This window comes from Silene latifolia, unplaced genomic scaffold (genome assembly GCF_048544455.1).
Source record: "Silene latifolia isolate original U9 population unplaced genomic scaffold, ASM4854445v1 scaffold_75, whole genome shotgun sequence".
Taxonomy (NCBI): Eukaryota; Viridiplantae; Streptophyta; class Magnoliopsida; order Caryophyllales; family Caryophyllaceae; genus Silene; species Silene latifolia.
In genome coordinates, this window is record NW_027413661.1 from 171,154 (window position 1) to 184,724 (window position 13,571).

General features: G+C 39.6%; 3 non-coding genes across 3 annotated transcripts; 2 read left to right on the top strand and 1 right to left on the bottom strand.

Annotated features, from left to right (window-relative positions):
- The first annotated feature begins 525 nt into the window (after positions 1-525).
- LOC141640308 (small nucleolar RNA R71) lies at positions 526-632 on the top strand. Its single transcript, XR_012542940.1, has one exon. It is a non-coding gene; the product is annotated as a small nucleolar RNA R71 (small nucleolar RNA).
- Positions 633-9,801: 9,169 nt separating this feature from the next.
- On the top strand, positions 9,802-9,908 carry LOC141640309 (small nucleolar RNA R71). Its single transcript, XR_012542941.1, has one exon. It is a non-coding gene; the product is annotated as a small nucleolar RNA R71 (small nucleolar RNA).
- Positions 9,909-12,996: 3,088 nt separating this feature from the next.
- On the bottom strand, positions 12,997-13,103 carry LOC141640331 (small nucleolar RNA R71). The gene has a single exon (XR_012542962.1). It is a non-coding gene; the product is annotated as a small nucleolar RNA R71 (small nucleolar RNA).
- Positions 13,104-13,571: the final 468 nt, after the last annotated feature.

Genomic DNA, 13,571 nt, shown 5'->3' on the forward strand with positions numbered 1-13,571 from the left:
TGAGGGTTTTGAACATTTTGGCTTTTGTATGAGAGATTTGGATGGAATTTGGTGTTTTCATTGTAATAGTTAGAATAAGGGGTACCACTCTTGTATGCTTGAAAAGCATTCACTTGTTCATTTGTTCCCCTACATTCACTTTGGTCATGTCCCAAAGTTCCACAATTCTCACATATCCCACTTGGGATTGATGAAGATGCTGGCATGGCATTAACATAATGCTTTGGTGATTTTGAGGCTTCTTCAAGTCTAGCCATAGCCTTTTCAAACTTCAAATTGATGGTATCAATGTGAGCACTAAGTTGAGCACCCAATTGAGTAATGGAGTCCACTTCATGCTTTCCTCCTGTAGTAGCCTTGCGAAGTCTACTATATTGTGAGTTATGGACCGCCATTTCCTCAATTTTGTTCCAAGTTTGATTGTCATCAACTTCGGTGAACATTCCATTTGATCCCATGTTGAGAATGTTCCTTGAATCTTCATAAAGACCGTTCCAAAATTGTTGTACCAAGAACCACTCGCTAAGTCCATGGTGAGGACATGAGCGACAAATTCCTTTGAACCGCTCACAAGCTTCATACAAAGATTCTTCATCCCTTTGCTTAAAACCCGTAATTTGAGCTCTTAGCATGTTAGTATTTTCCGGTGGATAGAACTTTTTGTAGAAAGCTAGAGCCAACTTCTTCCAAGAATCAATTCCTAGAGTAGCCTTATCAAGGCCTTTCAACCATTGTTTCGCGGTGCCAATTAGAGAAAAAGGAAATAAGACCCATCGAATTTGGTCTTGAATTACACCGGTTTGAGAAATCGCATCACAATAGTCACAAAAGGTTTCCATATGAGAATGAGGGTCTTCACTAGGCATCCCCCCAAATTGGCTTCTTTCGACTAATTGGATAAATGCGGATTTGGCAATAAAATTTCCGGTTAGATGTTGTGGTGTGGGAGTACCATTGGGTAGGTTCTCCTCAGTGGGTACGGAATGTGATGAAAACTTAGGCATTGTGGGTTGATTTTGTGTTGTATTTTGTGTTGGGTTCTCCTCACCTTCTCTTGCAAAAGGGTTGATGAACTCAATAGTTGGTTGAATATCTACAACCTCACCAATACCTCTCAAATTTCTCCTAGCAAGTCTTCTATTGGTTGTCAAAGTTCTTTAAATTTCACGATCAAAAGGTAACAAATCACCTTGTGACCTTCTATACATGCAAAATATCAAACAACTCGAAAACAATTAGAACAAACCTTGAGGAGTATTACTTCCTCAAGGCAAAGAAAGACACAACTAATAACAATATAAGAAAATCTAAATCAAGTTAACACCGTCCCCGGCAACGGCGCCATTTTGGTAGGACACAATCTTTTCGGTAACTTGTCGTTAGGAGCACCTAGACCAAAACACAATTTATAACTTCACAAACAACTCTACAATTAGTAAAGAGGCAAGTAAAGGTCGAATCCCAAGGGACGGGAATTGAGATGAGATTTCTATTGCAACTAGTGGTGTTTTAGAGGTGTCACAATTGGGGTTGATGTAGAAGGTCACTAAACTAAATAGCAATGAAAGTAAACAAGCAAGATGAATTAAAAGGGGTGTAAACAATTGATAAAAAGCACTAGGGTGTCATGGGGTCATAGGGGAATCATGGGAATTGATCATACAAACATGTTCTCAAATTATAAGCAAGCAATTATTGTTGTGATGGATTGAGTTGGGTTATATCTTACAATCCTAGGAAAGTTTGGGTGCCGGAGCCGAATCGATTAGATTGTACAACACCTACAAGTCGACTTAGTCTTCCCTACTCAACAACATGCATGGTCTAATGAGACTCGAGTTGGTTTATGTCTTACAAGTCTCATTGAAAAGATAGGTGATGGGTAAAAAATGCAAGGATTCATAGGCTCGCATTTCATCAAACATAACATGTGCATGAGTTGAGATCATAACAAGCAAGCAAATAAACCATAAAAGCATATTAATTTAAGCATGAATCATTCCCCATGTTGGTTTCCCCTAATTACCCATTAACCCTAGCTAGGTGACTACTCACTCATTATCATGTTGAACATGCTAGCAAGGTTGTCAATCATACCAACAAAGTGAAACATGATGAATAAATGAAAGTAATTAACAATAATTAAAAAGGGATTAATAGAATTATACCTACTAACGATTCCAATAATAAAGCAAAGAATAAAAGAAGTACTTGATGCTTGATTGAGAGGTTGTCAATCTCCCAGTAATAACCCAAATAATCTTCAATTACCCAAAATAAAGGATGAACAAGAGAGAGATTAAGGAAATAAAACTTGTATTAAAACTTGATTAATTGTTGATTACAAAATTAAAGAGAGATTTGATTGATATTGACTACACTAAAGATTGCTAAGAAGAACATGCTCTTCTAATTAGACTAATGGGGTATTTATAGTGGGGATTATGTGTAGGAATTAGGGTTAACTAAGGGCTTAAATGACGATTAAGTCCCTACTTAAGGAAACGCCGGTATTTTTGGAAGGATGGGCATCTTTTCTTGAAGCTTGAAGAAACGAAATTGTCTGCCTGGGAATCCGTGCGTCTTTGGCACGGGACGGGCGGATTCGAGGGTCTCTGCCCGGGCGTCTTTGGGAGAAGACGGGCGTCTTCTGAAGCTGCTGCCCGGGCGTCTTGTGGAGAAGACGCTCGGATTGTGATGGTGGAGGACGGGCGTCTTCAGGACAATCCGCACGGATTGCTGGACAGTCTCATTTCTTTTTCTTTTCTTCCCTTTTCTTCATAAAATCCTTGGGGATTTCCTCGGGGATGCAAGGATCTTTTCTCATCATTGCCCATCTACTATAGTATGTACAAAGGTCTTCTAATCTTGTCTCTCCTTGATGCTTGGTCATTAAATTCAATCAATTTAGTCTTATTTTGCCATGAAAATGCAAGGTTTGCACTTCTTTCCTACCAAGGACACAAAACCTCAAACAATATGCAAAACAAAGAACTAAAGACAATAAATGACCCAAATATTCACTAAAAAGCTTGGGAACAAGGCTAATTCGGGGACTAAATATGCTCTAATTATGGTCACATCAAATATCCCCAAACCGAACCTTTGCTCGTCCCGAGTAAAGAGGTGACAAAGACTAGGACCATTATTTAAACTAACCTAATAACATAGCCGATATGAGACAATTAGCGGGTCTCACTCCGCCCCTTCAACTCACAACAAGACAACCATGAGGTAGGATGCCTTCTTGCAAGGCAAGGTGGGTCTTGCCAAAATGGTGACACATCCAAACATTAAGCACACAAAATCAAATAATGGATGCATCTACAAAAGAATAGCCACTTTCCTCATCTAAGTGGCGGAAATTATCTACAAGGGAAGCAATTCAAGGGTACACACTCCTTCATAGATGCAATTTCTTCAAACTACTAAGCCTAGAAGGATACCAATAAATCACCTCCAAATTGTGTCAAGCTAGGGTACCTTTGTCCTCAATCGTTAAATGCTTTTGTCAAGAGTAGACTCCCTATGGTGTTAGAAACACTGGAGGATCATGGAATTCCCCCTCTCGCCTAGACAAGAAGAAGGGTCGTCCCCTCTCTACCATGCACAAAAATGGATACGATGGATAAAGGGATCGATAGAATTTGAGTTTCACTTTGGGAGTTTGCTTTCATTTTTGTTTTTCCCCCCAATTTCTTGTGGCATATAACATTTGAGAACACTTTCTTTTGCCATTTCTTTTGATTTTTGGCAATTCAACACTTGACAACTTTCAACTTTTCTTTGCATTTCTTTTGAACATTTTCAAAGTCACCCCATATGTAGTGAGGGTGGCTTATATTTGAAGCTTTAGGAGTTCTATTTTTGCTCGTCTTTTCATTTGATGCATTTTTGCAAACTTTCTTTCACTTTTCACTTTAATGAACTCAAATTGATTTCTTTTTGTGCCCATTCCCTTTGATGACAAAAATGTGGTAGAACATGGATGATGGATGGATGGATGCATGGTTTCAAGGGTCACCTTGGAATAAACGGTAGCCAAGGAGTTATCACACCACAAGGTACTCTTGACTAGGCCTTAATCCATGGGTCAAAGGATACTAGCATGACACATCCTAGGGTGTTTTACAAGCATTCTAAGAAGTAAAGTCTTAAGAAGAAAAAGCATCTACTAGGGCCTATATACACTTGTCAAGCTTCCCAAGTAGACGGTTTCGCAAAATTTTTCTAACATGCAACTACATGCCATGATGCAACTAGCATATAAACATGCTAATGCATATGATTCTACCAACTAATATGCCATATAAACTAAATGCAAGTCCTAAGTTCACATTGTTATACCGCATCAATCAAAATAAAGCCACATAGTCATTAACATAAAGAGGAAAAAGGAGATTGGAAAGATCATACCATGCGGTCTTCAATATCCTCATGTCTCGGATGTGGCGTAGTCGATCAATGTGAACAAGGATAGAACAAACACAATATATACTAGACTATACTACAAAGGAAATGAACATGTTTTTGGTTTTTCAATTTTTCAAATTTTTATGGTTTTTTCGAAATTTTTCAATTTTTTTTTGGATTTTTGAATAAAAGTTAAGTTAGAATTCCCCATCCCCACACTAATATGGGCATTGTCCTCAATGGCCAAAATGATGGGAAATTATGCAAACATGATGCATGATTTCTACACTAAATACAAGCTACACTAATCTACACTACATGATGCATGGTTTTTTGTTTATGACGGAGAGGATAATTTAGATTACCTCCCGTTGTGTATGCATGTACTTCCCCAAACCGAGTTAGACATTATTTCTAATGACCTAAGGTTGGGTGTAGTTCATGCACACACGATGCAATGCATATATGAAACTAAATTTGTCATTTTGGATTTTCAAAAGTGGGAACAATGAAATAAGAACACCTCAATGGGGCCGAGGTGTTAGTCCTCTATGGTTCTAGGACTAATCCAACTATGATCAAGAAAAATAATTAAAACAAAGAAAGAAGTAGAACAAACCTCAAGAGGGTAGGAGCCTCCAAAGCTTGCTAATCTTCCATCATATCATCACTATCATCATCTTCCTCAATAGAAGTGGACTTATCACCACTTCCCTCTTCACTTTCTTGTTCACTTTGTTCATCATCCTCTTCTTCTTCTTCACTAGCCTCTTCATCAATGTCATCATCAACATCATCATCACCGACAACCTCATTGCCACCCGGAATCTTACCCCTAGATGCACTCGGAAAGAAGACTTCCCTATCCGCCCAACTAGGCAAAGGACATGAAGGATCAAGTAGTCCTTGCCTAGCTAAATGAAGGAGGGGTGGATATTGGGCTAAGTAAGCATCTTCCCGGTCCTTGAAGGCTTGCTTGTGCATCTCTTGCATAAGAAGAGTCATATAATCTTTGCTTGTTTCAACACCTTCGGGTTTGAACTCTTGGTACTTGAAAGGATAGGGTGGTGTGACAATGGAAGAGGAGGGCATTTCAATTTCACCCCTTTGTTGTCGGATAATGTATTCGGCTTCTTTTGAGAGGGGAAGGAGATAATTGGTCCGATGGACACTTAAACGACAAATCTTCGAAGGCAAAGTAAAAGATCTAGCCTCACTAGTGAGCCACCCATACTTGGTGTCAAGAGGGTTATGAGAGACCCACTTGTATTTGTTAATCATAGTATCCAAATCAATGAGATGACCACCCTTTTTCGCCACATACTTGCTATCCTTGTTGAAGTTCGGATCAAAGTATTTAGCTAAAAGAGTGACTAGACCTCCATTCACAATAACGGTAGTGCCTTGCTTCCCACAATCAATATTTAGCCATCTATCCACCAAAAGCCTTAGAGAGTTGAAAGGCTTGGTGAATTCCCTTCCAATGTTTAAGGCCGACTCAAGAAGAACAAAATCGAGCTTGGTAAAGTGGTTGGTGTCTTTTCTTGTAATGATGGTATTCCCTATGACCTTGTGCCACACTCTAATGCCCGGATGGTGGACTAATAAAGCGCGACTAGCATGATAGTTCTCAAATTTCCTTCCGGAAATCGCCTCCCAAAGAGGAGCGGGGTCATACTTGCCAACATTCTTGAAATAACTAGGTGAATCACTAAGACCCAAAGCTTTACTCATTTCCTCAAAGGAGATGCGCCTAATCACATTAGCTAGGCGGAACTCGATGCTTTCCATAGTCTCAACCTTGTTAACTTTCAAAGAACTCAATAATTCTAAGGTAAGGGAGGGGTATGTCAATTCTTTTGTTGTAAACAATTTGCCCAACCCCATGGCTTCAAAGAAGGCTCTAGTTTGCTCAAGGACACCCAACTTATCTACGGCATCTTCACAAATAAACTTGGTGGATAGAAAGGATTTTCTAGCATACTTGGCAAAAGTGTCCCTATGGGTTTTAGAAATGAAAATTACCTCCGGATAGTTCGAAAGTTGAGCAATTTCCGGAGTAGTTGATGTTGTTGCTTCCAAGGGAGGTTGTTGTTGTTGCACTTCCAAGTTTGAGCTAGCTACCACCATAGCCAATGAGGCTTTCTTTGCTTAAAGACACTTTTGTCTTGTTGAGAGTGCCTTTGCCTTTGGTGCCTTTGTTGCTCCTTTTGTCCTTGCCATTGATGATTGAACCAAGAAAAGAGTGAAAATCTTCAATTTCCAAGTATACCCAAATCGATTTAAAGATGAAAGGCTTTGCCTTTATGAATTCAAAAATCGACTCAAAGGTTGAAGATTTTGGTGCTTGGTTTGATTTTTGTTGGAAGAGGAGTGATTAATTTTTGTTAAAAGGAGGTTTTGATTTGATTTTGATGAATGTAGTTGAGGAAATCTTGTTTTTGTGATGGAGAGGATGAGGGTTTTGAGTTTTGGGGTTTATGGGTAGTGTTTTGAATGAAGGAATGAAGAAATGAATGTGGGACGGGGTTTATAATAGACCCGAGAAATTTGAAATGCAGGGGGAAGACGGGCGGCTTTCCTTCAGGACGGTCGGATTCTGTCTGGATGAGCTTCAGGAATTCTCGCCTAAAGACGGGCGTCTTTCAGCAAAGACGCTCGGATTTGTAACTGCGGGACGGGCGTCTTTCACTGAAGACGGGCGGATTTCTTTCTAGGGATTTTTCTTGTTTTTCTCAGCCAAAAAGACGGGCGTCTTCTCTTGCAGGACGGGCGTCTTTCTGAGGACGGGCGGATTCTTTTGCAGGACGCCCGGATTTGTCAACAGTCCCAAAATTTCAAAAATTCAGCTCATGAAGGACGGGCGGATTCTGACCAAGACGCCTGGGTTGCCTGAAGACGGGCGGATTCTCTTGAAAACGCTCGGATTCTTCCCCTTTTACCCGGATTCAGTTCCATCCGTGTACTTGCATATCCCTTGTCATTTTTCTCATTCTTCAAAATCCCGTGTTCTTCATTATGGGGGCACTACTAAGGCATGAATAGCCTAGGCAATTGCTATCCCCACACTAAGCTAAAGCACTACACATCAATTAAAATCATTAGTCCCTCCCTCACTTCTCTCAAAAATGATAATTATCTTGATCAAAGTATAAAAATCCAAAAATAACAAAAATGCAATACAAGAATTGAAATGCGAGTTAGGGAGTTAGAAATATTTACAAATGGTGGTTTAGGGAGGACTCCACCAAACTCTCATCCTTAGTGAGATGTCATGGGGGCATGTCCAAGGTGTTGTTGATGTTGCTCAACACCTTGAAGAAGTAATCAAAAGCTTGTTCATTATCATGATAAAGATCTTCAATAGATCTTTGCCCTTGTTGTCGGTCTTGATCGATAGCATTACCAATATAGGGATTAAAAATCCCTTCAAACTCGTCGTCCCAAAGACCACAAACTTCATCCACTTGATCACTAAAGATCTCTTGAGTTGATAGAGACAACTCTCCCAATTTCTTTTCTTGGCCAATGAGGCCATCCTCTTCATTGCTTGACTTTGATGAGCTTTGCAAGCTTTCTTTGTTACAATTCACTTGCTCTTTGAATGGAGCATCTTCAATTTTCTTCTTCCATTGGAATTCCGACTTCTTCCTATCATCCTTCCGGCTATAATGATCAATCATAAAACATGGTTCATGCAAACGGGGAGCTCTCATGGTTTTGTCAAGATTAAAAGTTATGCTCTCATCTCCCACTTCTAGAGTGAGCTCTCCATGTTTCACATCAATCACCGCACCCGCGGTGTGTAAGAAAGGTCTTCCTAGGATGATTGGAATGTTAGAGTCTTCTTCCATGTCAACAATGACAAAGTCCACCGGGATGAAAAATTTCCCAACTCTTACGGGAACATCTTCCCATATCCCTAATGGTGTCTTCGTCGATCTATCGGCCATTTAGAGTGTGATATTGGTGCATTTAAGCTCTCCCATCCCCAACCTTTTACTCACCGAGTACGACATAACACTCACACTAGCCCCTAGATCACATAAGGCTTTGTTGATCGTGGTGTCGCAAATGGTACACGGTATTGAGAAGCTTCCCGGATCCTTGAGTTTTGGAGGTGAACTCCCTTGAAGTATTGCACTACTCACCTTAGTGAAGGCGATAGTCTCAAGCTTCCGGATCAACTTATTCTTTTTGAGGATGTCTTTCATGTATTTTGCATAGGCCGGCACGTGATTGATTAATTCCGTGAAAGGAATTGAGACTTCCAAATTCTTCACAATTTCCATAAATTTTCCAAGTTGGTCATCAAGTTTGGGCTTGGCTTGACGACTTGAAAAAGGAAGTCTAATCACAATGGGTTCCTTCTCCTTGACCTTGTCTTCATTTTTCTTTGAAATTTCTTCTTTTGATGGTTCTCCATCCTTGGAGTTTTGCACAATTTCTTCTTTGTCACTAGCTTCCACAACTTCATCCTCAACTTGCTTCTTCGGTGCTTCATACCTTGTACCACTTCTCAAGTGAATGGCACTAACCGTTTCATGTCTTGGGGGATTACTTTGAGGTGGTAATTGCCCCTTTTGTCTTGGTGAGCTTGAAGATGCTAGTTGAGTCAATTGGGTTTCCAACATTTTGGTGTGAGCTAGGATGTTATTGATGGTGATTTGCTTTGCTTAACTATCCTTTTGCATTTGAGTGAAAAATTCTTGTTGATTCTTTTGCATTTGAAGGACCGCTTTTTGAACATCAAAACCTTGGTCATTTTGTTGATTGTATGGAGTTTGATTTTGGTAACCTTGGTTTTGGTTGTAAAAGGGTCTTTGATTTTGGTTTCTCATGGGAGGTGGGGTGTATGTTGGTTGAGGGTTTTGAACATTTTGGCTTTTGTATGAGAGATTTGGATGGAATTTGGTGTTTTCATTGTAATAGTTAGAATAAGGGGTACCACTCTTGTATGCTTGAAAAGCATTCACTTGTTCATTTGTTCCCCTACATTCACTTTGGTCATGTCCCAAAGTTCCACAATTCTCACATATCCCACTTGGGATTGATGAAGATGCTGGCATGGCATTAACATAATGCTTTTGTGATTTTGAGGCTTCTTCAAGTCTAGCCATAGCCTTTTCAAACTTCAAATTGATGGTATCAATGTGAGCACTAAGTTGAGCACCCAATTGAGTAATGGAGTCCACTTCATGCTTTCCTCCTGTAGTAGCCTTGCGAAGTCTACTATATTGTGAGTTATGGAACGCCATTTCCTCAATTTTGTTCCAAGTTTGATTGTCATCAACTTCGGTGAACATTCCATTTGATCCCATGTTGAGAATGTTCCTTGAATCTTCATAAAGACCGTTCCAAAATTGTTGTACCAAGAACCACTCGCTAAGTCCATGGTGAGGACATGAGCGACAAATTCCTTTGAACCGCTCACAAGCTTCATACAAAGATTCTTCATCCCTTTGCTTAAAACCCGTAATTTGAGCTCTTAGCATGTTAGTATTTTCCGGTGGATAGAACTTTTTGTAGAAAGCTAGAGCCAACTTCTTCCAAGAATCAATTCCTAGAGTAGCCTTATCAAGGCCTTTCAACCATTGTTTCGCGGTGCCAATTAGAGAAAAAGGAAATAAGACCCATCGAATTTGGTCTTGAATTACACCGGTTTGAGAAATTGCATCACAATAGTCACAAAAGGTTTCCATATGAGAATGAGGGTCTTCACTAGGCATCCCCCCAAATTGGCTTCTTTCGACTAATTGGATAAATGCGGATTTGGCAATAAAATTTCCGGTTATATGTTGTGGTGTGGGAGTACCATTGGGTAGGTTCTCCTCGGTGGGTACGGAATGTGATGAAAACTTAGGCATTGTGGGTTGATTTTGTGTTGTATTTTGTGTTGGGTTCTCCTCACCTTCTCTTGCAAAAGGGTTGATGAACTCAATAGTTGGTTGAATATCTAAAACCTCACCAATACCTCTCAAATTTATCCTAGCAAGTCTTCTATTGGTTGTCAAAGTTCTTTCAATTTCACGATCAAAAGGTAACAAATCACCTTGTGACCTTCTAGACATGCAAAATATCAAACAACTCGAAAACAATTAGAAAAAACCTTGAGGAGTATTACTTCCTCAAGGCAAAGAAAGACACAACTAATAACAATATAAGAAAATCTAAATCAAGTTAACACCGTCCCCGGCAACGGCGCCATTTTTGGCCGGACACAATCTTTTCGGTAACTTGTCGTTAGGAGCACCTAGACCAAAACACAATTTATAACTTCACAAACAACTCTACAATTAGTAAAGAGGCAAGTAAAGGTCGAATCCCAAGGGACGGGAATTGAGATGAGATTTCTATTGCAACTAGTGGTGTTTTAGAGGTGTCACAATTGAGGTTGATGTAGAAGGTCACTAAACTAAATAGCAATGAAAGTAAACAAGCAAGATGAATTAAAAGGGGTGTAAACAATTGATAAAAAGCACTAGGGTGTCATGGGGTCATAGGGGAATCATGGGAATTGATCATACAAACATATTCTCAAATTATAAGCAAGCAATTATTGTTGTGATGGATTGAGTTGGGTTATATCTTACAATCCTAGGAAAGTTTGGGTCCCGGAGCCGAATCGATTAGATTGTACAACACCTACAAGTCGACTTAGTCTTCCCTACTCAACAACATGCATGGTCTAATGAGACTCGAGTTGGTTTATGTCTTACAAGTCTCATTGAAAAGATAGGTGATGGGTAAAAAATGCAAGGATTCATAGACTCGCATTTCATCAAACATAACATGTGCATGAGTTGAGATCATAACAAGCAAGCAAATAAACCATGAAAGCATATTAATTTAAGCATGAATCATTCCCCATGTTGGTTTCCCCTAATTACCCATTAACCCTAGCTAGGTGACTACTCACTCATTATCATGTTGAACATGCTAGCAAGGTTGTCAATCATACCAACAAAGTGAAACATGATGAATAAATGAAAGTAATTAACAATAATTAAAAAGGGATTAAGAGAATTATACCTACTAATGATTCTAATAATAAAGCAAAGAATAAAAGAAGTACTTGATGCTTGATTGAGAGGTTGTCAATCTCCCAATAATAACCCAAATAATCTTCAATTACCCAAAATAAAGGATGAACAAGAGAGAGATTAAGGAAATAAAACTTGTATTAAAACTTGATTAATTGTTGATTACAAAATTAAAGAGAGATTTGATTGATATTGACTACACTAAAGATTGCTAAGAAGAACATGCTCTTCTAATTAGACTAATGGGGTATTTATAGTGGGGATTAGGTGTAGGAATTAGGGTTAACTAAGGGCTTAAATGACGATTAAGTCCCTACTTAAGGAAACGCCGGTATTTTTGGAAGGATGGGCATCTTTTCTTGAAGCTTGAAGAAACGAAATTGTCTGCCTGGGAATCCGTGCGTCTTTGGCACGGGACGGGCGGATTCGAGGGTCTCTGCCCGGGCGTCTTTGGGAGAAGACGGGCGTCTTCTGAAGCTGCTGCCCGGGCGTCTTGTGGAGAAGACGCTCGGATTGTGATGGTGGAGGACGGGCGTCTTCAGGACAATCCGCACGGATTGCTGGACAGTCTCATTTCTTCTTCTTTTCTTCCCTTTTCTTCATAAAATCCTTGGGGATTTCCTCGGGGATGCAAGGATCTTTTCTCATCATTGCCCATCTACTATAGTATGTACAAAAGTCTTCTAATCTTGTCTCTCTTTGATGCTTGGTCATTGAATTCAATCAATTTAGTCTTATTTTGCCATGAAAATGCAAGGTTTGCACTCCTTTCCTACCAAGGACACAAAACCTCAAAGAATATGTAAAACAAAGAACTAAAGACAATAAATGACCCAAATATGCACTAAAAAGCATGGGAACAAGGCTAATTCGGGGACTAAATATGCTCTAATTATGGTCACATCAGAAGTCAATCTCCTCAAGGTTGTTCTAATTGTTTTCAAGTTGTTTGATATTTTGCATGTCTAGGAGATCACAAGGTAACTTGTTATCCATTGATCTTGAAATTGAAAGAACCTTAACCAACAATAGAAGATTTGCTAGAGGTACTTTAAGAGGTAATGGAGAGATTGTGGACATTCAACCAAATAACATTGAGTTTACCAACCCTTTTGCAAGAGAAGGAGAGGACAACCCAATACAAAACCCACCACAAAATCAACCCACAATGCCTAAATTTTCATCACATTCCGTACCAACCGAGGAGAACCTACCAAATGGTATTCCTACACCACCACATTTAACCGGTAATTTCATTGCCAAATCCGCATTCATACAACTAGTTGAGAGAAGTCAATTTGGAGGGATGCCTAGTGAAGACCCTCACTCACATTTGGAGACTTTTTGTGACTATTGTGATGCGATTTCTCAAACCGGAGTTACTCAAGACCAAATCTGATGGGTCTTATTTCCTTTTTCTTTGATTGGTACCGCAAAGCAATGGTTGAAAAGTCTAGACAAGACTACTCTTGGTATTGATTCATGGAAGAAGTTGGCACTTGCTTTCTACAAGAAATTCTATCCTCTGGAGAAGACTAACATGTTTAGAGCCCAAATCACCGGGTTCAAACAAAGGGATGAGGAGTCATTGTATGAAGCATGAGAGATATTTAAGGACACTTGTTGTTCTTGTCCACACCATGGTCTTAGCGAGTGGTTCCTTGTGCAACAATTTTGGAATGGTCTATATGAAGACTCCCGAAACATTCTCAATATGGGATCCAATGGTATGTTTACCGAAGTTGATGACAATCAGACATGGGCCAAAATTGAAGAAATGGCGGTTCATAATTCACAATATAGTAGGCCTCGGAAGGCTACTAGAGGAGGAAAGCATGAGGTAGATTCCATCACTCAATTGGGTGCTCAACTAAGTGCTCATATTGACACCATCAATTTGAAGTTTGAGAAGGCCATGGCTAAGCTTGATGAAGCTTCCAAATCACCCAAACAACATGTTAATGCTATGGTGGCATCGTCCTCAATTCCAAGTGGAGTATGTGAAAGTTGTGGAACTTTGGGACATGACCAAAGTGAATGTAGGGGAACAAGTGAACAAGTAAATGCTTTCCAAGCATACAAGAGTGGCACCCCTTATTCCAACTATTACAATGA